The sequence below is a fragment of the Plectrocnemia conspersa genome, unplaced genomic scaffold, assembly GCF_051122295.1.
Source record: "Plectrocnemia conspersa isolate PC_06_02 unplaced genomic scaffold, ASM5112229v1 ptg000011l, whole genome shotgun sequence".
Classification (NCBI taxonomy): Eukaryota; Metazoa; Arthropoda; class Insecta; order Trichoptera; family Polycentropodidae; genus Plectrocnemia; species Plectrocnemia conspersa.
This window is the reverse complement of record NW_028277175.1, coordinates 18478642-18506541: the sequence shown is the minus strand read 5'-3', so window position 1 is coordinate 18506541 and position 27900 is coordinate 18478642. Positions and strand designations below refer to the sequence as shown.

The following is a 27900-nucleotide window of genomic DNA, read 5'->3' as shown; positions in this document are numbered from 1 at the left end:
TATTATTTAGAGAAACAAATTGTCATCCTTTTCTATATTTGAAATTAAAACGCCAGTAAACTATTTTTATTTTAAATTAGCAAATATATGATAATGTTTTAGATATTTTACTAAATGACGGTAAATATGATACGCTTCGCAACTCAAATTTTTTCGACTTCTCACAGTACAGCTTAAATATTTTTAATAAGTTTATATCAGTTACAATCAAATTTTCTACTAATATGAGAGCAGTTTAAAAAAATATTGTAGAATAAAATTTAGTTTGCAATTCCATATCCTTTTATTAGTTAAATTTCGCTTTTCGGTTTAAGTATAAAAAATATAATATACTATGTTTTAATTTTATAAACTTTATTTAATTATGTAACTTTTACTATAGCATAGTAAATTTTCAAACAATAAGTAATAAAAGGCAATATGCTAAGGACAGAATATTAATAATGCGTCAGAACATAATATTTTTTTCTACTCCTTTTTCAAGTGGCGTTTCGTTCGAGACGAGTGAGAAACAACCCTCCGGGAAATTCGTCACGTATGCCAAAAATATTTAATAGCACCCTTCGGCGCTGATAATACATTGTAAAACGCCTTGTGTCTTGTCAGATAATTTCTAGACGTAAAAATGTTACACTATTTTTCTGGAATACAAATGCGACACACTGTGCAATCGGGTAGGGTGACAGAGACCCGAAAAGACACGTCCAAGTCTCGAGATTTATGATCATAAGGGCTGTGTCAATCCATTGTTGGTCGTAAACATCTGTTTATGTCCTAGACTTATTTGATTTTTCCTCCTATTGTGTATTCGGGATGGTGTCTATGTTTTCAGAGACATGCTGTGGTTTTGAAACGTGACGAAGCACATTTCAAAATAATTAAAATATTGTAATATTACTTAAAAATCAATTGCTAATTGCACTCCAGCTGTGTCGCCTATCTTCGTTTGGGTTTAACTTAAAAAACTTATTAGATGTATAAATAAGATTTATAAATCTTTTTTTGTATGTGGCAAACAATATAATTGTCGCAAAATATATTCAAAATCAATAAATTGTGACTCAACAGATTTTAGATCATCTATTGCTAAAAAATAGCACCAAAAAAGAATTTGGTGATTTTTGAAGAATTTTCATTTGCTAAACATAATCATAATTAAAACACAAATTATCCTAGTTGACGCATTTGAGTCGATTGCAGATGGTTTCAAGTGTATATTTATTGAAATTTGTGACCGTATTAGAATTGAATTAAATTACGAACCATTGATCGTATTTTAACACATGTTTCTTTGGATGATAGATATGAAAATGAGCCCTTTAAACATCGATTGGTGACAGGAGATGAAAATAGATTGTCTACAATGAGGCACAAAAAAAGATCAATGGCAGAAGTCAGAAAAATGTATTAATTTTGATTTTGTGAGAAGATAAATATGGTGAGAATTGTAAGCTTGTGATAATGATTTCAATTATTAAATTGAAGTGGTGAATCAAAAAGTTTTTTCTTTTATCAAATGTGTCATAGGATGATATTAAACATCCACCAGAATCTTTTAATATTGCTCCCTCTTACTTTGATCTATTCAAATTACTATGTTGTTTTTATGACTGGAATTTTTTTAATCGAATCCTTACGGTATGTATACTGATGGTATTAATAACAGAAACTGTAAAGCAACAAAAGGATTTTTTATATATATTTCAGAAGCATTGAAAAACGTAAGGTACGGCCATTTATTATTTATTATTTTTTTACAATTATTTTTCAACGACAAAGAATGACATTTAATAATGGGAAATATTATTAATAGAAAAACATAAGTAAGTCTCGAATCGCGAATTTTTTCTCTCGTAATTTAAATGTTTTAGAATTATGACAAAGTGAAAAATATATTGCGGATCCTATGCATAGTTAGTATTTGCGTTCCGAGAAAAATATTCTGAGATCTGAGGCTTATATAGAATTAAATCAACCGACCAACTCAAATTACTCCTACACGTGGAGTGGTCTGACAAACAGAATCAGACACAAAGAAGTCCCAAGACAAAGACAAAAAGAACAAACATGCTATTACCAACACCTACTAATATTTAAGATCAAAAAGCTTGTGAAAGATGACAGAGTAAGGGATAAAATATCACCGTGAATATATGATTCATGTATTTAAATTTTTAGATTAACTTTTAGCAATTTATTTATTAAGTAACATCATACATAAATAACCAATTTAGTGGCATTGATAAGTTAATATATGTACATATATCATAAAAACTAACACATATGCATACACAAATAATAAAATTGTTTGTTATTTGTATGGAAATGGACAAAAAAAAGAACTTATAATAAATTATAATTGATGTACAACATTTAACAAAATATAATTTAAACATTATGGCAAATATATGTATGTGTGTGAGCAATAATGATGTTATATTTCATGTATAATTATTTTACATTCTTTCTCTGAAAGTCAGTACAATTCAGTAACTTCAGTGGTACAATTCTCTTTTATTCTTAAGCTCCCTTACTCATGTACCTTTGTTTTGTAAACAAACTATACAAACCATATGGCTATAAAAACGTATCACTAAATATTTATTAAATATATATGTATAATTCTTGTGCATGTGAATTTAATAGTATTAATAATATAAATAACGTGAAAACTTTATTCAGTAATAACTGATTATATAACTGACTAAACTTAGCAAATAAAGATTTATTCTTGAGTGTTTGAAAACAATATATGTTGATAGTTTAGAAACTTTGAAAAGGAGATGTAAATCTAAAAGATGAGGAGGGTCCAAAACGATCCACTTTTCTTGACAACGACGAATAGGAGGATTTAAGGAAAATATAAATTGTACAAGAATCAGTCGGTAAATGTCTTCACGATGTATATATATAAAATAAATTTAGATAAATTACTCTATTATCATATTATATATTCTAAAAAGTAGAAAAATGTTAAAAGTACTGCTTTAATAAACACAAACTATGTTACACAGCTTACATACTATATAAAGCTGCAGACTGTGGCTCTATAAATTATTTTTTTAATCACCCACAGACTTTCTACGGTGTAAAAAATTAATCCGTTTCTAAACCTTTGCCTGTTACGAAACGATAGTGCTCTCTACGGGTAGCTGGGTCACTCAACTTCGAAAAAGGTTTTAGCGATTAAACGGCAAAAACCACCGAATGTGTTTTTTAGACAAAGCAAAGCCGCCGAGTTTGTAAATTTAAACTAAAAATCGGAGCAAATGCCGCTTTAATGTTAGACAAAGGGACCCAGGCCTAAATCCAATTTAACTTTGAGCTTATAATGAGATTTTTCACGATGAAGGCTTAAAAACTAATTGGGACGTAGAGCAAAACCAACACGTAATGAACTTATAATTTGGGTATTTTCGGATATCTATAATATATTGTTATTACTTACTACCTTTCGCTTACATACCAAAAACTATTAGATATGCTCAATTTTATGTATTATATTTAGTATATATATAAATGTTTAGATAATCAAAATATTGACTATTGACAATATTTTTATGTCTTAATAGATATTACTATATTTATAGTCTATATTTAATGATTCCTCATTATCGCTTCGGCATGTGCGGATATCCTAGCCCGAACGGACATTAAAATAGGACGCGATCGTGATTCTTAAAGACGTTCTAATACCCAATAGGAAATAGCTGGATTTTCTACAGCACCCTTCAGTGGTTTGAAGAAATGCTTAGCAACTTTTTGCGAGAACTCAGTGGTGCTGGGGTATATAATACACAGATAATAACCATATAAAGGGAGTATTTGTTTATTCGGGAACTCCAAATTATAGATCCAGATTCAAGAAAGATACGAACTAAGGTGTCATAGAATAACTGACGGACCGACAAATTAATAGGCGTTCCTCATAACAAAGCCGAGCATCTCGGAATTTTTTTCTAAGCATCTCAGATATTAGATATTTTAATGGATGGATAAATATCAATTTGTTACTTCATGAAAGATACTAAAATATTAAAATTTGTATAATACAATAGGGCATACAAATTTAAATGACATACTTAATTGTATGTTATATAAATTGGTAATATATTAATTTGCAACTTTATCACATTATTTCGTACACGTCATGATCAGCGTTAAATTTACGTTACAGAGTTTTAAAGCGCCATTGGGTTTCGGAAAAGTTTAACTTTAATTGTGTTCGCAACTTTTTTTGGGTATGTATTTATGAGGGTTCGCTCGGTCCATTTTATAATTGCGTGGTCATCGATCCATATATTCCTTAAATGGGTATTTAACTACTTTTAATGATTTTGTTTGTTAAACCTTCCTAGCTATCTACATAGCCAGATATCTCGATAGTTAGAAAGATACGATTGACAGATTAAAAAAAATAATAATAGCTCTTTTAATTTAAATATGGTTTTATAAGCAAAACATATTACTACTAAAGCATCTATACTAAAAAAATATACACTTAAATTTAAATTATATAATTTTAATTATTTATCATAAACTATCAAAGAAAATGTGTGTAACTTTCCAGACAAAATAATTCCTTATTTTACAGAAAGGACAAACATAAATTACACTAATAGTATGATCTTTTGTATTTATCATAAGTTATTTTACGAGCATAACTTGAATAGTCATAAAAAAATTTGTGATGCTATTAGTGATATTGGAGTTGATTTTTTTTTTACTAAAGACATTTATATTTTAAAATAAAATTTTCATTTATGTTTTAGAAGGGTTTGAATAACGTGACAAAATTCACTCAAATAATTTACAACTCATTTTGCAATATAGAAAATAAATCTAAGTAAAAAAATATAAACAATAAACTTATTTTATAAACAAAAATTGGTCATATTTTTAATTGACTTTTATAATAAACAAAGAGTTTAACATTAAAACAACTCGTCATTTATTTTTTAGCATAAGTTAATTCTGGTTACCTATAACCTAGAGTTTCCTAGAGCAACGCGCCTGTTTTATTTTATAAGTTTGTCCGTGAGAATGAATGGCTTTAAACTCCTAAATAATATGATTTGTTCTTGACGTCAATTTCATGATGAATTGCAGTACCTTTTACAAAGAAGCAATGTATCACTGATATTAAATAATAAACATAAGTGCAACATTGCTGCAAAAATTTGCTATTGGAAACAGCAGTAGTACCAACCTACATATGTAGTTAAAGTTATTTTTTGAACATCCTGAAGATTAACAATTATCATTAACAACTATTAAATTTTTTTTATATAATTATTATATATTATTAGCATTGATATTTTTAGAAATTTTGGAACAACATATACGATGCGTGTATATTACGTACATACCACATTAGCGTACCAGGCGCATGGGTAATTCTATGGCCTGTGGGTGACAAGAGTGTCCCCGGCGTCTCTGGGTAAAATATATTTTTCTCTGGCAATATGCTGCGAGAATTCAATTACTGTTCCCCATAGGGATGGGGAAAATAGACCGAGCAAGGACTACTTCTTATGCGGTAGGTAAGAATTGCGGCGAGAAACGACAAACAAATCAGGAGTCATACGCCCGGAGCAGACGTTAAATCATTTTCCGACGCGACGACAATTATTTTTCCTGACGCTTTGTGTATTACATCTGAATAAAATATATACAATAAAATAGTTTTTTCTCAAAAGCAATTCACATTTTCATATCACACCTTTCTGCGAACTAATTCAATACAGTGCCTTTCACCATTGAGAGGTTATGATTGCTATACAATATCTTGTTATAATTTAAGAATAAATATTATTATATATTTTTTTCTTATTCTTCAATCACCTGTCAATTCTGTCTGTAACAATATAGCACATAAATAATAATGATTTTTGCAGTAACATGGAAACTGGATTTAGAATATTGGATAATGGAATTATATAATTAAGACACGTCAGCATGTTTAAATAAGCATTAGTATAAGAATATTATTATTGATATTTTAATATGCAGTAAGAAGATGAAACAAGAAAATAAAATCTGTATAAAGTTTTAAAGGAAGTTGAACCTTTTTATAATGTACCTAAATCCAATCATCCATTTTAAAAACGTGGTTGACTTAACAACTTGTTCAAGGTTATTATTCCTGAAAATAACAAAAATGTTTTCGCTAAGTTATATTTTTATAAGTAAAAGCCTTTTAGATTAAAACTTATTTTATAATAATATGAAAGTATATAATAAACGTAGAAAAATTTATGATTCCTTTTTTATACAACTTTGTTTCGTAATTAATATGTAAGAGGAAAGAAATATTGAATAGCAAGCCAATATAAATTGATTAAAACATTTATTGTTTAAAATAATTTGAGATTTGGAAATTATTTATAATACTAATTGCGCTACTCTCTCTTTGCTAAGAAAAAATATTTTTTAATATATGTACATAGCTATATAATAAACACAACATTATATAGAGCGGCGGTTCCTAATCTTTCTAAAACGACGATCAGTTCTTGCAATTTAGTAAGGGTTCACGACCCGTGGCATTACATAACTGAAACTGTATACTTACCATGGGGATTTTTATATAATATATGGTATGTTTTGTCCCCTTTGATCCTTAAAATAGATATAGAAAAAATAATGTATATATCACAGCGACCCTTGCAAATCTAACGGTTATAGGTTATAGGGTCCAAAATAAATTACGATAATTTAAATTGATAATAATTTATTTTTTTATAAATGGTATTATGCGATTTATGTCAGTAAAATATATTTTAATTATTTAAAATAGGTGTCTACATTTTTTAATAATAAAAAGTAAATTTAAATAGCTTTATATGGTATTGTAATACATGATTTTAATGCTATTGCAGCAACAAAATCACGTGACTATGAAAAAAATATTTAATAATAATTAATAATTAATCAATAAATTTATATTAATAACTAAGAATAGTTAGTTTATACATTACATTCAATGCAATAATTTATAAAATATAAAATCAATGTGACAGATTAGGCAAACATATATAAAAACTTTTCTTAAGTCAAAATGAAAAATAAAATATCTGCAGCATTTTTAAAACAACAAAAAGTCTTCTTTGTGCATATTATATTAGGGATGCCTAAGGTGCCTAAACTTTTTGGGGTTTCATGTTTGTTTTCAGCACCGACTTATTAGTTTTATTTCACATTAATATATGGCTTATTTAAAATATCAAAATGCTTGAAACTTGTCATAATATTCGGTTTTAGCGTAGCTTTGGATCCTATTATTTTATAAGGATGATAAAATAGTATTAATTAAGATTTTTTACGATAAGAAAAATTATCATTTTACATTATCCTCGATAAATAATTATTGCAAAGAAACACTACATATAATCCAAAAATTAAGGAATAAATACCTACCAATATAAATCACAATATGTAGTAAAAATTCAAATACAAGTATATTGTAATAAATATACAAGTAGAAAATTTAATTATATTAATATCTAAAGGTATCTGCAAATAAATACGATTTTTCTTGAATTAAGAAACAATCGCACGTGCATATTTGTTTATTATATTTGTTTTTACATAACACCTTTTATTATTTATTTTAGATCATTAATTTTATTATATAGTGTATGTATATATTATATTAAATAATAAGTCTTGAAATAATATTTATTTTATATTTTTTAATTTAAATAAATAAAACACATTTACTCTTTAAACATTGATATTTATTTCGGCTCTTTTATGTTGTTGTAAATTAAACGTATTATTTCTATATTTAGGTCTCTTGAAAACGTTCACGTCATAGGGGCTTTCCACAAATAATAAGCCTTTCGTCGGCCACATCTGCTGGTATGAGACCGATGTCTCAGTCTCGGAGATCTTCCGCTCAGGATGAGCCGATAATGGCGCAAGCTAATGAAACGTGACATTTAGTCTCCTGCCGAGGGGATATTAACCCCCCGTACCGAAGACAGCTACGGATAGGGTTAATCGCCCAAGGTGGATCTGTCTATAAAGCACGTACGGGTTCTCTTTAAACTGCGGTTATGTAATTTTTAAGATTAACGCCGGTAATTGAAAGTTTACGCTCGTAAAGCTGGTAGTCGTTGTACTCGGGGCGTTTAACGGTTGTGTAAATTTTAAACGAGGCGGTCGTGTTACAAATTTTGTTGTACATCAGTGGCTGCATAATTTATTGCAGCATCTAATATACATGCATAACGTTTGCGAGCATTGTGTGGGGCTCCCATGATCAAAGCATGCTATAATATATAATAAATATATGAGCGATTTGCAACAATAGATAGGCTGAACTAGCCAATAATGAGGGGTAAATATAAGAATATACTGGAATAGAAAAAAACAGCATATGATAATTTTGTTATTAGAGTGAAATGGTAAACTTGAAACATTTGTGCACATACAATTATACATTCTAAAAATATTTTTGCAGCATTAAGTCCAAACCAAAGAAAAGTGGACATGCAACATATGTACACTAAACCGTCGACATATCACTTGCTTTAGTCTTCAGAATCCAATATATAATTTATTTCTAAGTTAGAAATCTAGAATCTGTATTAAAGGTATTACAAAATGAAATCTAGAATTTTTTTTTCAAATGGTCTAGAACTACGAAATTAACGATGCCCATATTTCTTGAAACCAGAAGTGGAGAATAAAATATTGTTAGGAAAGAACATAAAATAACATTATGCAGTATTTACGTATTTTTATTGTACAATAATTACTAAAACATTATAGCTGAAATGAAATTATTGTTACTTTTAACATGAGTACAAATAAATATTAACGAGAGATAAATCTTCAAAAAATAAATATTATTAGGATATTTTAAAATTTATGTTTAGATGTGCAATAATTAAAATACAAATATATAATTATATATCACAATCATCAATCACATATATCTGTTTTTTCAAAAAATAGATTTACAATTTTGGATGCATTTCTTTCTCATAAGGTTCTTTTGGATAATCGTAACTGACAAAAATCATTGGTAACATAAGAACATATTTAATTGCACAAAAACTTGGGAGGCATCCAGAAGCGGTAGATGAAAGACTTATAGGGCCTGGTTAATTTACCATAAGACTCGTTTTTTAAAAAAAAATATTTAAATTTTTTTTTAAATGCAAATTAAGCTTCTGAACACTTTTTACATACGACATTTTTCAGTAGGATTTTATTTTGCAAAGTTATGACATTTTAAATTTTTACATTGGCCGCCATTTTGTAAAAAAAAATATATTTTTTTCATACAGAACGTATAGGGGGTGCTCAGTAGTTATATACGATACTAAAAATTTAATTTTTAATCCATAAAACCAAGCAGTTGAGAGTGTTAACTCTTCTGAAAGTCTCAAAATGGTTCGTATATGGTTTCGATCGAACTGATACATCGCTTGTTTTGAAGCAAAAAACTATTTTTTTTATATTTACAGACAGATAATTGCGCGCATAAATTTCGGTAACTTAAATCTAACATTTCCCTATTTGTTTATTGTATTTAAGAAAAATACATTTCATTCAATATGACTCCCAACAATATATTACAGCACAAACTTTGCAATAAAATATATAGTTTGCCTTTGAATGAATAGACATCTATCAGATAAGCCGACTAAAGAACGTTTAAAAATACTAAACATGATAATTAGGTATAGTTGTAATTTAATTGAAATGTTTAAAAAAAAATCTACAGGTCACAAGCTTCTATAAAATTCGTACTGGATGTAAACATTGTAAATATCAAAAGGGATAATGATGTAATTAAAATATTTTATACATCATTACAATAATTGCCGGGGTAATCGAATACTTCGGTTTTGCTAATCAATAAACATAGTGAAAAATGCTAGCGGTACTCGGATTATTTTTTGTTTTTTTTTTATTACTAATTAATTAAAATATTAATAATGTAAATTATGATAATACCAGTAATACCAGTATTGACTGTTTTTTTCATTAGGTAATACCGGTATTGAAAATCTCGGTATTATGGCAACCCCTAATTACAGTATAAACTTTGCAATCAAGTATTCAGTTTTACTTTGAGTAAACAGATATCAGTTAAACAGGCTTAATAAGGTTTAAAGATACTAAATATGACAATTATATGTAGTTGTAATGTAATAAAAAAACAATTCAAAATCTCAAATTTGTAGAAAACGTAATTACCCATGCTGGATGTAATCATTGTGAACATTAAAAGGGATAATAATAATACTAAACCAATTAAAAATCCGGGGTATTCGAATTCCTTGGTTTTACTTAACAATTAAAATGGTGAAACATGCGAGTGGTATTCGGATTATTTTTTTTGTATTGACTGTTTTTTCTCTCAGTAAAACCGTTATTGAAAATTTCAGTATTATTGCAATCTCTAGAAGTTAACATTTTCTTTTAAAAAAATATTTAGGAAATTTTTTGGTTTTGAGTCAATCTTTCAAAATCTTTCTATCCATCCATGCTTCTTTTTAATTATAATAATTAATAGAAGGATTTTTTATTTTAGTCCTCCTAAGTGATTTTTAGCTTTTACAATAAATAAAAGTTTTATTTTATGAGTTTCAAATGCATTTCCGCCATCCATGATAAAAATACACCATTTAGATGGTTAATTAAAAAAATCGACTTGTCAGGCCAATAGTTTTTTTTATCTTGCATGTGATATGCGATAAACTTTAAATATGCTATGTGACCTAAATTTGGGTTTAATACTGTAAATATTAAAATACAAATAACAAATATTTTGATGCGATGCATCGCACCAAAATATTTGTTCTTCATTAGCACAACTGCAATTATATAGGCGTTCAGCAGCAAAACTGTTAAACAATAATTGATTGCAAATGGTTTATTTGCTTAACGGAATTGGTTTCGGCTCACATGTACTGGAATCACGTCGGCACAATAAATACAATTTCTAATTAAACTTTGAACGCTTGTTAACTTATAGAGTATAAAAATTAACGTCCTTTTCCCCCCTCAAAGTCCGATAATTTAAAATTAATTAACCATGTTTTTCTCTCAGAAAGGTCACGTTCAAGTTTTAAAACTTGGTTGGGGCACACACAGAATAACTTTGCGCCAGATTCATTATTCATCGGACTCGGGTGCATGGGGTCGTTATGACCCCGTCGTAAAGAAGGGCGACGTAGGCGTCGCGGGCCTCTCGATACTCGTAAAGCTGCCAAAAAAAACCCAAGGTTTCCCAGTTCTGGCTCATGGCTTTAATGCTTCTGTGTATTGTCATTTTTGGCCCTTGCACAAACCATTTTTCATGTGCAAACCCTTCGCGTAATGCCTGCTATATATTATTCACGTGCGCTGAGATGCCTTCGAACTTGCGATGAAATATGTGTTTTCGAAGCTTTAATGCGTTTTTAACCTAACGTATTTTTCTCTCTTTAAAGATAATTAACGTTAAATGCAATACTTTTATGTAATACCACAGAGAAGCTTCATTAATTTCTTATAGAGCTATCAACAGCCAATTTGCAGAATATGTACATATATTTAGGAAAATGTTAATAAAATCGTAAGAATCAAAACGATGCAGCCAAGAAGTTTTCTTTAAAAGAGATAACGTCGAGACTTGCCATAGATAATGAACCATACATCCAAGTTCTACACATCGGGAAATGAGATCAACAGAAAAAACACGTAATAAGAGTACAATCTTATTATTTAAAAATATGTATTTTGAAATAGTTCCTATTTGAAAGACGGTTGTTATTGCTAATAACAGGAATATATTATAAGGTGTTGATTTAATATTACTTACTCTGAGATACATTTGATCTCGGGAAAATAAATTAGTTTTTAAGGCTGTTTATTTTCTGTTGTAATATGGTAAATGTTTTCAAGATCGCATAGTTCAACTATGTCTTGATTATGAAAGGCGTTTGATAACAATGCTGTTTAATCGTTAGTTGCCATGCTATAGTCGTTACCGAAAGAGGGCTATCATAATCTACGGTTAAAGCTGGGACCTTATTATGACGAAGATTTCACTGTGGAAACATAACAAAGGAAATATTAGCTGTGTCATTATTTACGATATAACGTAAGCACGTATCCATTATCTTACATACAAGTATTCATGCCAAAATTTTAAATATTATAATAAAATATTTCTACTCTGAAATAACCATATTTTTAGTGAAAAATATTGTTTAATAAATCATAAAATATTTATATGATTGTTTATAAGCTATGTGTTTAAAAAATGATATAAAAACAGTATTTTAAATATAATTTAATAAGTGATAATTATAAAAAAATAAATACGTTGAGTAAAGTATAATATAATTATCATTTATTATACATTATAATTTATTTGCTTGACAAAATATAGAACACCGAACCATATTCTGGTAAATTACGTGTAATAATCATTAAAAAAATAGTTTTTATGGGAGCTTAATTACTATACTTGTGAAAAAGATTAAGTTAATGTGTAGGGAGAGTTAAATAAATAATATATTATTATCATATCATAATTTTTCTTCAACTTAGTTACGTAAATAATAAATATACATATGGATACCTTTTGTAATAAAATATGAACAAAATATGTGTATATATAATAATAACCATTTAAATGTAATCTGATGTTTGTGAATGCATAATAAATTTACAAAAAAAATATTAAAAAAATTTATATTGCATTAGTTAAAAATAAAATATATTTTCGTTACTATTGTATGTTGAATATACATATATTACTTTTTTACTCTCATTAATAGTCCAGTCAAATAAGGCGAAATAAAGGCTAAACCTCGGAATGAAAGATACCAAGCTGAAATTTTGCACAGACCTTCGTTTTAATGTTCTAAGGACAGGGTAAAAAATCTCATAAAATATCGTGTCTGCTAATTAAGATATCAAAGGTCAAAGGTCACAAAATTTGTTTTTTTGCAAATATCTCGCGTTTTATGCGTTGCACGTCATTAGATGCTTTACAAAACTTGTAAAGCATAAAATTATCTACAAGTTTAGTTCTAATATTTGTTTTGTATCATTAACCGTTTTTGAGATATAGCGCGAAGAGTGGGAGGCGTACATCCGTTTATAGAATCCAGCGAGTATTTCTACCTGCTTAACTTGGTATAAGCTTTGAAAAAGTAAACAATCGTGAAAAAAGTGGTCTCGGCAAGTCGTTTGAACCATAATTTTATCACTTTCTTCATTGTATTATTAAGAATTAAAAATGAAATATTGTTCGACAAGAAATTTGTGCGAAAAAATTGAAAGAGTTGAGAGATGTCCTTACGGAGTATGTACCAGATGATAAGAAGATCATTTCCAAATTAAGAGAAAAATATTTAACTGATATTATAGTTATAACGAAGATTGGATCATTCCCTATTTTTTCTTTTCGCGATGCTCAAGCTTAAGTTTTATCCATAGCTTGGTATGAAAATAAAAAAGGCACTTCGGAAGAAGAACAATTGCGCGTAGTGGAAGCTGCTGCGGCGATTATTAGAGAAGATATTCGATCTTCTGTTGTTGAGACCAAGTCTTATCCGCCCCCGAGTAAAATATTAATGAAGAAATTCCGAAAACTTTATTACATTTTCTGCAAGAAGTTATTATAAAGAACAGAAAAGGAAAGTCGGGGCATTTTAAAACGAAATACACAGCTATAAGTCATGCTATAATGACTTCCATACGAAAACGGTCCTTTTCTTCGCAGTTATTAATAGGCCGATCTGTATTTCTTCATAGAAAAAATACAGATAGGCCAAACATCCAAAAAGACTTTTGGATGTTTTGTCAAGCTTAGGTTTTTTCGCTTCATATAGTGATACTGTAAAATGTTAAATTTCAGCTGTTTATCACCCACAGCCTCGTAATCAACCATCATAGTCAAGTGCCTTAGTACAGCATGCAGCAGATAATGCAGAAAAATATTTATACTCTTGATGGCTATAATACTGTTCATATAATGGGAGTGATAAAAATAATAACTCCAAAATCTGAAGTTATATCTGATGACCGCATAAAGAAATTTACAACAAAACCAAGTGCAAAGGAGTTAGCAGCACTATCACATATACCCCTTCTAGTGTATGAAAATCATGTCGTACCACAATTGAGCAAGAGATTCAAGTTCAAAATTTTAATGATGTAGAAGAACTAACCGAATAAATATTTAATGTAGTTGATTTGTTGTGGAAGTACGGAAAGTGGAAAAATATCTCACCGTTGCCAGGGTGGAATGGATTTATTGAACGAACTTTGTAACTTCTCGGATTCTGTTTCTTACTTTTATTCTTCATGCTGTGAGTAATATGGACACAATTTACACTACATTACAGTGTGCCATAAACACTGCCAAGAAACATGAACAAAGAACATGCTTAATAACTTTTGATCAGCCGTTGTACATAAAAGCACGTGGAATCGTAGCAGCTTTAGATGCTAGCTCAGACTTGTCCAGAGTAGTTGTGAAACTAGGAGGCTTTCATATGCTTATGTCTTTTATTGGATGCATAGGGTATATAATGAATGGAAGCGGAATCAAGAAAGCTCTCAGTACAATTTATGCATCGAATTCTGTCGACAAAATGTTGGATGGTAACGCTTTTGCAAGAAGTATCAGAGGCCATACGTATTACTTTTTGCATTATCGATGATGATTTTTGAAGATATGGAGATTGAAAGTTATAATGCTTTAGATGGGTTCATTCAGCAGATAACAATTTGCGATGTTTTCTACGAAACTGTGGAAGAATGTACAGGTAACTCTGGCTCCGTAGTTTACATAGCGTTATCCTATAAACGGATGCGCGCTTCCCACTCCCCGCGCTATATCTCGAAAACCATTAACCATACGAAGAAATAAATTATAACCGAAATTGTAGAAAATTTTATTTTCTATAAGTTTTGTTGAACATTTAATGACATGCGACGCAAAAGAGGCGAGATATTTGCAAAAAAACGATTTTTATGACCTTTAATATCTTAATTAGCAGACACGATATCTTTTGAGACTTTTTACCATATATTTAGAACGCCAAAACAAAGGTCTGTGCAAAATTTCAGCTTGTTATCTTTCATTTCGAGGTTAAACCCTTATTTGACTGGACTATAAATATAAATTACTTGTTGAGAATACAGATATTACAACGAATACTAGTTTTATAAAGACATTAGTTTAAAAAATGAAAATGTGTATTTTTGTTAATATATTTAAAGTTTTATTGTGGTTTATTTATATAAAAAAAATGTTTACCATAATATAAAAAAAACGTTCTAAAACTATATGGTTTTGCGTTTTGCACTATATAAAGTAAGACAAAATTAATATATGTATTGATAATATACAAAAAAAGTTTTTTTTTAAAATAAAAGAAAGTCATTGTCTTATAAGAGAATAGCTTGATTCTTTGATATATTTTGGATATACATATATATAGCAAAAGGGGAGAACAAAGAGAGATATTTTCTAATAAGAAATAAAAAAGTAAAACAATTTTAAAATCATTGAATCCGACCAAATGGTAACTGCAGATTTTATTTATTAATGGAATAATTGGAACAGATTTGTTCTATTTACGATTAACCATTTTTAACTATATGACTGTATATCTTAATTAATTTAAATACTATTAAATACTATTTGGAAACCATTATATACTATATACTATTTGGATACCATTATATACGATTTACTACTCATATTAACTCATCGAAATTTGACAAATAGTATACGATGTGTATATGTCGAATTAAATATAAAAATGACGTTTGTCAACTGGCAAGATATAAAATCCTAATAAAGAAACTTTCAGTTTTAGTTGTATAATAAGACTGACACATAATGTTTGTCTGCGCTTAAATTTATTCTTACTTTTTTAAATTAAAAATATGACCTGAGATGTGTATATTATAATTAACTAAGGCAAATATATAAAAAAAAGAATTAGCATAAAATCCGACTAATGTCGGTTAAATTACGACGTTTCGACGTGGTTGTCCTGTTTGGACAGTAATTCCCAACGACACTTCTCATCGGCACAGTGCACAAATTAAAACCTCGCCTCGCTGTATTCACAAAGGGCGTTAATTAACAAAGGTCCCTTAGAATGTTTCTTATGAATTCGAGTGAAAATTTCAACGAACAATGCCTGAGTTAGCCTCTTTTCTCCCCTTCGCAAGGATTTAATAACATCTGAAAATAACGAGTACGTCTCTATGGGTCATCAAGGATCGGACACAACTCGAAATAAGTCTAGTATCTCGGAGAGTATCGATATTGAAATCCGTCACGGATCTACCACTTCAACTTTCACGCTCGGTTGAACCGAACATATCAGTTTTTTATGTCCGTTCACTGCGAAAAATGGCAGAATATTTATATGAGGTTGAAAAAAAACGTCGGTTAAGCAGACATACGCTTCCCCAAAGTGAATTTATTGCCAAAATGATGAAACGCGACCGAAGCTATTTTTCTATGAAGTTTTTTATCGTAGGCTAAGGAATGAATAGACGTATGATTTCGCTAACGAGTACGATTCATCTGAAAAAAATGTAAGATTTTTTGAACGTGTTATTTTCTCCTTAGAAACGTGTTTTTTCGGGTCTGTGTTTATACTTGTACGTATATGCGTATACGAATATACTGAGGTTTCGCATTAATGGAGGGAACTCACGTCTAATTCATAGTGACGCGTGATTTATTTTATGGCAGATAGGAAAAAATAATTCCAAAAAAAGAATTACCTGATTTTTTTACCTAAAAATAATGCAATTTTTAAACCAATCCTAGCTTTTTCTGCTTCTCAGATATCAATACATACAAGTTTAATTCAATGTGACGATAGTACTGTAAATCTGAAAAGTGTAACAAATAAATACATGAGATACAAATCCTAAATATTTTTTACTCATCTTAAATATTTTTTAATTGTGCTAAAGTATATCAACGAATATAGATGAGAAAATAACTGCTTATGTTTAATTTTAAAACAAACGTGTTTACTTTTAAAATCCAAAATCCTGTGTTAAAAACAGGCAATAGAATAATCGCTAAATAAATTGACTGCGGTCAAATATATTTTTTTTACTTAAATTTAAAAATTATAAGTATTTTAATTGCTGATTTGTAACTGTGGCAATATTTATTACGCCACTCAAAGTAAAAAATATCAAAACAAATATTTTTCTAATCCATGTTTACTCATTTACAAGAATATAAAAGTTCACAAAGCGATGGTTGCAAATGAAGTTTTAAAAAGTTGACTCGTTCACCCTAAAGCTAATAATTAGGTCGAAGAGATTACTTTCTTTTTATAAATTTATAAAAAAAAATACGAGAACGACGTAAAAAGTTAAAAAAGATATGACATTTTAAATTTAAAAGAGATTTTTCTTGACGAGATAATGATTGACAAATTAGTATTACAATATAAAAGGTATATTTAGCTTAAAATATTTAATATTCAATAAACTAATTTCACAATAGCAATTTGCTACTCAGAACTTTCTATTATTTTAAAGTATGCTATTAGTGTATGCTCACATGCCAATAAACCAATAATCCAATAATATAAGTTAATATTTTTGGATCAATATACACAGAACTAAACATTTCTTATATTAAATAAATTCTGCGATAAAATCCTTCAAACATTCTGTTTATACCAATTGATATGTTTGTAACATGTTCGTTAAAGTTAAACTTTCCGATAAAGTTTGCTAAGCGATCGTTAGCATGTTTCTAAAAATATGTTCGAAAATATTGAAAAGTATCTAGAACTCAATATTGGCGATATACATAAACATATGTATGTAAAAGGAAACTTCTTCGCGTCATTCGTGCCACCTTGTATTACCATCGGATGCTTCTGTGTGGATCCTGAGGCAAAATTCGTAGAATTCCCATTTTCTGAACAAAACCGAGTACTCATTAGTGCTCGTGTGTTTGACCCGCATTTCATTTTATGACAAAACCGCGCACGACAGGTCAACTTATCCCCTTTGTCTAATGTGCCTTGAGTAAATTCTCACATGTTATATATGTACTACGGAAGGCCCTTTGTGCATTAATAACTACAGTGTTTTAGTATGTGTTTGTCAATGTGTGTGTTGGTGTGGCCATCAGCGCGGCTCTTAATGCCCTTTAATTAACTTACACTAACTTAAGGCTAATCCGGAACGGCATTAACTGCCGAGGGCCAAGGGAAAGAATAACGATTTGCATTAAAGACGCGTTTAAATTAATTCCTATGTTGAATTTGCAAGTAGAGCTAAATAATGTATGAGCAGATAAACCCTGGCATGTTACATAGTAGCGAATTAGTTAATATACAGCTAAACATGCAATAAAAATAAATGTTGTACGTAAATAGTATACATATAGGTTTCAGCGAATTAAAATCTTTTTTAAGACAACCAATGATTTGTATAGGATTTGCAATACAGATAATACCAGATTGATTCAAAAATCTAAAAATCTTCAATTCAACTAATATTACTAAATAAAATAACGCTAGTACCGAAAAAAAACTATTTTTTACAATCCATCCATAATATTTGTTGAAAATGATATATCCATGGCTTATAACTACGAAAACTATGATATTGCTTGAAAGCAGAATAAGTGAAAAAATTATGCTTATTGTAGAGGATTAACATAAGTAAAGTAATCGGCGTGTGATATTAAAGTAGAGTAATATTATGTAGTATTTATAAATTTTATGAACGTATACTATGAGTAGTACTAATAATTAAAATTGAATAATAAATTATATCCTTAAAAACAGGTTTACAGTTTTGTACGCATTCTTTTCTCATAAGGTTCTTTTATATAATTATAACTGACAAAATATCATGAGTAACATAGAAATATATTTTATTGCAATAATTTCGCATCCAGAAACAGTAGATGAAAGACAATATTTTGAAAAAGATAATGTCTTATTGTTTAAAAAAATTAAAGATATGCCGTCCGCATTTTTGTGTAATGAATGAATACAAGTTAAGAAATAAATGGGACAAAAAGTTTTTTGTACACAGTCGTCTTATGGGTTTTCTAACTATTTTATTAATAAATATAGATGTAGTAACTATTAAAGCCGATAATAGTTACTACATTTTCATTTAATATCATCCAACAAAATGTTTTTTTTTTAAAGTTTAAAGATATTAAATGTTGAAATTTAATAGTAATGTAATAAAAAAAGAAATGCAATATCATACAAAAAATCTATGTCACTATGATATCAAATTATTTTTCCAATATGGTATTAAATATAAGTTTGTGTCTATATATATTGTAAAGTAAGGGTATAAAATGAAATTACCATACACACAATGTAAATTTTGTGTACTTTTAAATTTATAAAATTAATACATGTAAATCTTACCATAATAACATAAAAAAATATATGTATTTTCAATAATGAATAATAAAATGTAAATTAAATTTTTAAATTAATACATAACGATAATAAAAAGTTTCGTGATTTTATATCATGAAATAATAAAATGCGTAAAATACAATAAAAAGGGTATTTGTTTTGTCAGAGATGTTAATAAAAACAGACCAATTTATATCCGGTGCTTTTTCACAAATTTATATTGTTTGTAAGTCGTCATAATAATAAAATGCTGTTAAAAAGTAAATATTTTTTATATGTAAAAAATTGGAACCAGAAAAAATATTGTTATTGCAGAATTCTTTGAAAGGTATTGAAAAAATATGTAAATATTTAAATAAACAACATAATATACCTTATGTAAATATCACTGGCAGTGCGTCCATGTATGCGGTGGAAGCGCCGCTTTTCCAGTTTTCCTTTATAAATGGAAATATATAAATAAGTACGCCATAGGTATGTTTTATATCTCTTGGTGCGAAAAACATACAGCAATCGTGATATACAAAGCATATGTTGTATATTATTTAATCATTACCTTGAAATAAACGCATTAAAAAATATATGATTTTGCCATAAATTTCAGTTATTTACTTAAATAATTTCATGAGTAACTTATTAATAACATCAAGTAATATTTACATGATGTAGTGATTAAAATTCAATGTTTATTTAATAACTATAATAATGAAAATCAAAAAGCGTTTTCTGAACCCAACATAATATTGAGCATATATCGCTTATTAACAATTCTTGTATGTAAAAAAATATTCATTATAACTAAAAGCTTATAAGATATGTCTGCTTTTTTAAACTTAAGTTAAAATCGTGTCGGTATGGTGTTATATATGCAAATTAATTACTAAGCATTTCGAGGAATGATTGTGTGCTCTTTATCTTTTTATAAATATATCAAGGAATATATAATTTAATATATTGGTAAAGCTTCAAAAATCCGCTTAATAAAATAGAACATACATGAAACATTAATTTGTTATGTATTGTATACAAAATGACCTAACCAATAATTTTATTCTTCAAACTTTTTATTTGTTTTCAAAGTGTTAATGTTTCATAAGATATGAGCATTTTAAAATCCGTTACGTCATCGTGTGTAAAAAAAATCTTAAAGTCAATTTATACAATTTATTAATCTTAAGATTAATAGTTTGTAAATTAAAATATGTTTTTAAATTAAATATTAATTTGTCAATAAAGGTATATTTTCATTAATGTTTATTTTTTAGTGATGGTGAAGTGGTAATTTCGTTTGAAAGTAGAAAATATGTAAATTTAAGCTCAAATAAAATATCTTAATCTTCAGACGCCAAAAGTCGCTGACAAGGCTGATGGATTTTCATTGTTATTGTATTATTTATTAAAACATACCATTATCGTCGCTTTCTTCAATCGTTTCTGGGTACCCTATTCGCCTCTCTGAGCGTACATTTTTTATATTCATTGCATATTTATGATATTAAATAAAGCCGAGCGATAAAACCAAACAGTCACCTTAGCGTACACTTTGCATATTATCATCGGATTTCCATTCGGCCTGAGAGATTTTGCGTTCACATAGGCCTGGGGGGTGCAATTAAGGAAATGTTCCCGATATAACGATATCTTAGCCCCGATCCGCCGAATTAAAACTGTTATTTATTACGCCGACCGAGCCATAAATCTCAGTTTGCGATATAAAGTATTATCTTATACTTTAATATATTGAGCGTAGCAAAACAAAGCGGGCGAGAAATATCTCTCTGCTAACACTTGATACGGAATAAACGAGAACTCTGTACATTTTCGCATTGATTAATTTTGTTTTAATTAGAGTGGCGCTTTATTATATTTATGGAGTATGAATAATTCAGTTTAAGAATTTGTAGCGAGTAACACAAAAATATTATTGGCGGAAATCTTAGCGCGTCTTTTATCATTATAATTAATACATAATCAACTCAATTTGTGTATTTAATTTAATTTATTATGATTGCTATTAGCTACATAACTCTTCAATAAGCTTCTATGGCAACTGTACTTTAATTAGAAACTTCATTCTTTGGCAGTTACCAGAACATATTAATAACTCTGTTACATAAGGTCTTATAAACCTATTCTAAAATTATTTGACCAAAAGATATCAGTTCGTAAAGTATAAAAACTTTTTTTTAGAACGAATTAAGACCTCTACTGGAATGCCTCAAGGATCCAACTTGGATCCATTGCTATTTTTATTGTTCATTATTGACTTAGAAACAGCAATGTATGATTCGATTTTTTACTTATATGAAATTTTCAAGAAAGTGCAGTCGTTTTCGGATTTCCTTGACCTGCAGGAGGATCTGAATGCTGTATGGAAGTGAGCTTACTATAACCAATTGCCTTTCAGTGTAAAGAAATGTCAAACAATTTAATTTTTCGATGCCGGCAAAATATATTCCAGGCAGGTCTTCTTTTACTAAGGATTTAAGTGTGACTTTCAAAGAACGTTAGAAATTTAGCCAGCACATTGCAGACTCAAAACAGATCATTAAAAATCGGTTTTATCTCTAGAAATGCGCGCAACTTCAGGAAGCTGGAAAAAGTACAGCGTAAATTCCTTCGATATTTATACTTGAAAGAATACGGGTATTATCTGTTCTTGTTTCCCAGTGATTTTATTTTGGGAGCGCTGGGAAACGTTTATTTGTCAACTCGCAGAAGTATTCATATAATTAAACAGTTCTCGGTCGCGTCTACTGTTCTTGCCTGTAAAGTCTAGAGCTGGAGCACTTGCTAACTCTTCTCTGGCAAAAGCAGTTCATCTGCTTAATACTGTGCATAGAGATATTGACATTTTATCGTGCACATATGAGGTTTTGGTTCAATTCGTGTGGGACAATGCACACCTGTTCAGGTAATTTGTGTCTGTTCTTTTATCTTGTTTTTGTGTTTTTACTTATATGTGTATGTGTGTGTGTGTGCGTGCGTATATGAATAAAATATATGTATCAGTAGCGTGCCGTCCATACATGCAGTAGATTCAAAACGTCAACCGCATGTACGGTTGATGGCGAGCGACTCAGCCGTTAGATCAACCGTGCATGCAGGTTGACGTTTTGAATCTACCGCATGTATGGACGGCACGCTACTGCTGTGTATATATTTATATGTATTTTAAAATTGTAATATATGTTATACTTTTGGCAATCGTGACGCATTAGGTTAACCTCACAGGTCACTATGGTAATAATTTTAATAAATATGTTAATATTTCAAAAAAAATATTAGGTTATATTTTTTATAATTTATAAAATATTTTATAATTAATTTCCCTCTTCATCAATTAATCATTACAAATTTACATTGCAAGATATTTACAGAAATTGCCAAAAATAAATGACCAATAATTTGTGCTCTATATTATATATTTTTTATTAGAAATCTGACAATCATGACTTGACATGATTCACCAATGCGTCATGATGTCCATTATTAAATATATAAAATAAAACAATTACGGTGCACATATGAAACATATGTTGCTCTGCGGCCTAAGTATCTGCGGTATAAGTATCAATAGACATCCAAAGCAAAATATTAAAATCGCTGGAATACCATCATGTGTTCATCGCCGTTCGGAGCAACATGAACAGTTATGCATTCTTTTCAGTACAAAAAATAGTAGTTATGCAATAATTTTTCGGTTTATTTATGGTTCACTAAAACTCATATAGTTTAATCCTATAAATATGAAAAATTAACTATTTTTTCTATGTGTAAAAGACAATGCAATTTGTTTGATTGGCTAAGAAAAAATATCTATTTTTAAAGAATATATTATCAAGCGCTATTACGTAAATAAAAATTATACAAAAATTTAAAGAAATACGAAAACAATTTTGAAAATAAAAACTAAGCGAATAACATAAAAGTCTGAAGCGAAATATTTTTATATTAGCCTCATCATCGTTTGATATCACAGTTAATGCAAATTGTATGGTTAATCAAATTTTAGAAAAAATAATGTTTAAATGTTGCTTATCTCGATTAATTAGTTTAACTCGATTTATAATTGGAAGAAGAATTAACAAGCTTGCAAATTACATAGAATAAAATTTAAAAAAGCGAATCTCGTAACTGGAGTGGATATCTTTAGCTTTAAATGACAGTTACGACACGGCACAACGTGCTGTTTTTTTTAAGAGGAACGAATTTCAGTTTTAATTTAATCGAAGAGCTAGCATCCATGGTTCCATTACAAAGAAATACCATTTGAGTATACATTTAGGAAGAATTGAAACATGTTATGTACTAAATTATAATCCCAATTTAAAAGATCGTAGCAATAACAGACTAAGCAAGAGCCATGTCTAGTATGAATATTGGAGTGTCTGGACTTTTAAACAAGGATGTGATACGGAACGAGAAATCATCATTTTATATTTCAATTTACACCAAGAAAGTTTGTGTGCAAAAATATTAAAATCGTAATATTTTGTCACACAGATCATAGGATGCAAAGCTATTAACAAAAAGATTTGTTAATAGCTTTGCATCCTATGATATAAACTTTATTGGTTCTTTTTCTTACGGTTTGCGGTGAAATAGGTGCACATCTGCTGACATTTTACATCAGCTTTGAAAATGTAACTCACAATGCTACAGCTGCCATTCGTTTTATATTATACTAGTTCCTGTATTTACATTAAATATATTTGCTTTTTAATTTTTATTTTAATCACGTATTTTATTTTTTGAAAATGTTGTACATGTACAAATAAAAATAATAAAAATAAGCAATTGCTCGTAATAATTAAGTAAAATAATAAAATATCAAAAGCGTCATATTAAAATAAAAAGCATGCAACTAAACAGAATTATTCCTAATTTACAATATAATTGCTAATCTTATAATTGACAGTAATTCAGTAAAAAATATATAATTAAAATCGTTAAACTTATATCAAAATACAATATTTTGTGATATAATTATTTTAAGTCCCAATCAACGCGTCCACCCATCTTTATTATACATTTAGATCGAGCAACCTTTCAAGCCCAGCAAACTTGCTTAAGAAGCTTTTCTTGACTAATCTTTCTGTCACATTTTCCAAATAAATAATTTAAGTCAACTTAGGAGTTAAAATTAATAATGTACTACTCCAAAAAATACGAAAGTAATTTAAATAAAATACCTATTTTATATATATATAAATGCATTTAGTTTTCCATATTCCTTTTTTGGCAAATTCAGGTCGATCGACGTACCAGATGCATCAAATGGTCGTTTTATGTGCGCCGGGCCGTGAGAGAATATTGAAAATTTTGATAATAAATTATTTGCACGACCCTCGTGTGCTAAATGCTATTAAAGTAAAAAATAGGAGAGTAATGTCTCGTATAAGATTATTATTAATCCAATTCCTTTAATTAAACGTACAATTCTTCACGAGTCTAGGGGAGATACGCTCGCTAATTGGATTAGTTAAAAGTTTTCAGGTTGTGTTTATCTAGACATGCTAAAAGCCGAAACGGTCTTGTCAAAAAATTAAAACGTTATCTTCCGAGAACTTTGGATAATATAACATTTTAGTGATAATATTTAATAAATTATAACTTATTATTTATTTAATGATATTTTTCACAAATGGCCATATCATATATAGGGTAAAAATATATAGAAACTTTCTTTATCTCAAATTAGGTTTGGTTAATTAATTTATAGTAGAGTTTTAACTGCAAAAAAGTGATACCTTACAATACAGCTTTACTGCTATTAACCATTAAAATTATAAATTAATTATTGGCTACATTTTTACTGACCCTAGATAGTATAATAATATTTCTGCTAGTGAAACGATAATTTCACTAAGAAATATACATTTACTGTAACATGTATTTTATATTTACTATTGTTATTTGTTTTTGATTAAAAACATTACACCATTTTTTAAATCTAATAGTTTTCTATTCGATTCACTAAACTATAAATCATTTTAATATTTATAAAATTACTCCCGAGCGTAAACGGCAAAAGTTTAATATTCTGATCGTAATCTTAAGTTTAAAAAGAGTTAACATAGACCACCACTAGTATTCCCATAGGCGTTCGATAGTTTGTCCTAAACTACACTTAAGTGAATTTACCTGTTTTTTATGACTGTTTGAGAAATAAATTTTATTTTTTACAATTAAAAATTCAATATAATTAACAACGTGAAAATTTTTTTCTTGAGGATTCATAAAGCAATACTGCACGTTTTATTCAAATCATAAAGCATCAAATATTTTTACAACCTTCAAAGTTTTTCCATTGTGTCCTCGCGTAGTTAGGCGTCGACATAATTTACCAAATTCGTTCATCATTAACTTGATAAAGAAGAGTTTGAGAGTTTTCGCAGTAATCATATTTTTATTCGCAAAAATTTTATTGGCTCCATGCCGAGGTAAGTAATGGATTATTATAGAAAGACTGCGAGGTAATTTATAACCTTGTTTCTAAACCAGTGGTACACGTATCGTTGAGTTAATGCGGTGGAAAAACGCGGTGCTTTAGTATCCAATTTAAGGTTGGGAAACGTTGATTTATGCCCGCCATTCGGACCTTTCACAAAAGACTCCTCTAACCTTTTATATAATATAACAATATGACGTATAACTCTGAAGTTTATGTATACATGTATCAAATATATAATAATAATAATTGTAATTTGTAATTTCGGGGTTCGAACAAACCCAATTATTTTCTGTGTTTAATTTAAAATAATATTATATATGAAGATAGTTTACGTCAGTTTATACTAGAGTTGTACGAGTAATTTTGTTGAAGTTTTTAATTGGGTAATCCCTAAAAGCATTCGCTGTCCTACGTTTGACGTTGGAGAGAACTTTTGTCTCGCCAATTCCCAAAAGTTGGCATTCCTTGCAAATTAAATTATATCGTGTTTAAAGTTTGCATTGGGCTTTCTTTTAAAACTTTGTGAGACAGCCAATGATGCAAGTTAGCAAAGAGCAAGAATAAAAAAGCTTGATACGATTATTAAAATAAACAGCGTTGCACAATTAAATATAATTTAAACGTCGTACTTTTTTATAAAGGTATTTATATAAATATAACGGTATAATACACAAATAATGTTTTATTAAAATATATAGCGTCATGTAATTGTTGTTGAATTTAAAAAGTCGTTGTTTCATTGTATACGACAGATATAGTAATAACAAAGTTGCTATTTGGGGATATAAATATTCAGCAAATACGAATCATTTTTGTTATTTGAGTGACATTGTTTCCTCGGCGAATCTCCTGAGATATAATATGAAGAAAATGCAAATTAATATTATTAATATTACCATCTTAGACGATGTAAAAATTTACGTTTTATTTGATCATTAAAAGTGATTGGCATATTTTGAAATTTATTTTACATAATAAGAAACACGTTCAAGAGATATTTTTTTATGTACATATGTATATTATATATTTTCGCTTATCAAAAAATAATGAAAAGAATAAAATCGCTAATGCAAACAATATTTACGTTGAGTCGTACGTTGAAATATTTTGTGGTAAAGCAGGTACTTAACTGACAACCGCAGACATTCCGTGTATCAATTTTCCTTTCATCATACCTTTCGCATTTGCTCTTCCACATCCCTATAGTATAACAATAAAATTCTCGCTGCATATTTTTCTATTACATGCTCTTATTTAAAGAGATAATTATATTCTGGTTATGATAATAAAATATTTGTGAAAAAATCACAATAACATATAAATTATACAGTGTCAATACGAGCTTTAACTTTTTACTTTTCTAAAATTAGATTATTCGTATATTTTTTTATTAAACAGAAATATGTAAAAATAAAATTAGTACATTTATTTTTCTGTCATCAAAAAAAATTAAAATTTATATGCTTATTTATTATTAAATACGTATCTAGAGACTTTAATAATTATTACAATTACAACAATTTAATATAGATTCTGTAACAGCTATCTAAACCAATAAAGATTCATTTTTTTGCCGTTGATAATACTGATCTTGTCATTGCCTTTTTTTTAGAGAGTAACTAAAATTGGGTAATTCAAGTACTTAAAGCGAATTAAGCTTAAGGTTTTGATACTTAAGAATTTAAATTTACTAAAAACTCGACTGGTTGGGAAGTCAATAGATACACATGTGATTGAGTCAACGATATTTAAAGGCGAAAACCAGAATAAGCGGCTTTAATTCTTTATTCGCCTCACCTCGTAAGGTTGCTCAAGTCGACATGAGAGATTTTAGCGCATGATCAATTTTATGCCGCCATGTCACAAACGAAGCTTTCAAAATACCTATTTGTGGCGACATATAAAAAAATAAAGTGTTGTACAATATATCTAAAATTAATTACAGGTTAGACTGATTATGAAAAGTATTCGGATGAATGGAACAAAATGAAATTATGCTAATAACCTAAACTAGTTTTAATTGCAGAAAAAAAT

General features: G+C 28.7%; 1 protein-coding gene across 2 annotated transcripts in view; it reads right to left on the bottom strand.

Annotated features, from left to right (window-relative positions):
- The window catches only part of LOC148229778 (disks large homolog 1-like), a 161958-nt gene that overhangs the window by 74978 nt on the left and 59080 nt on the right, over window positions 1-27900 (bottom strand). The window lies entirely within an intron of this gene.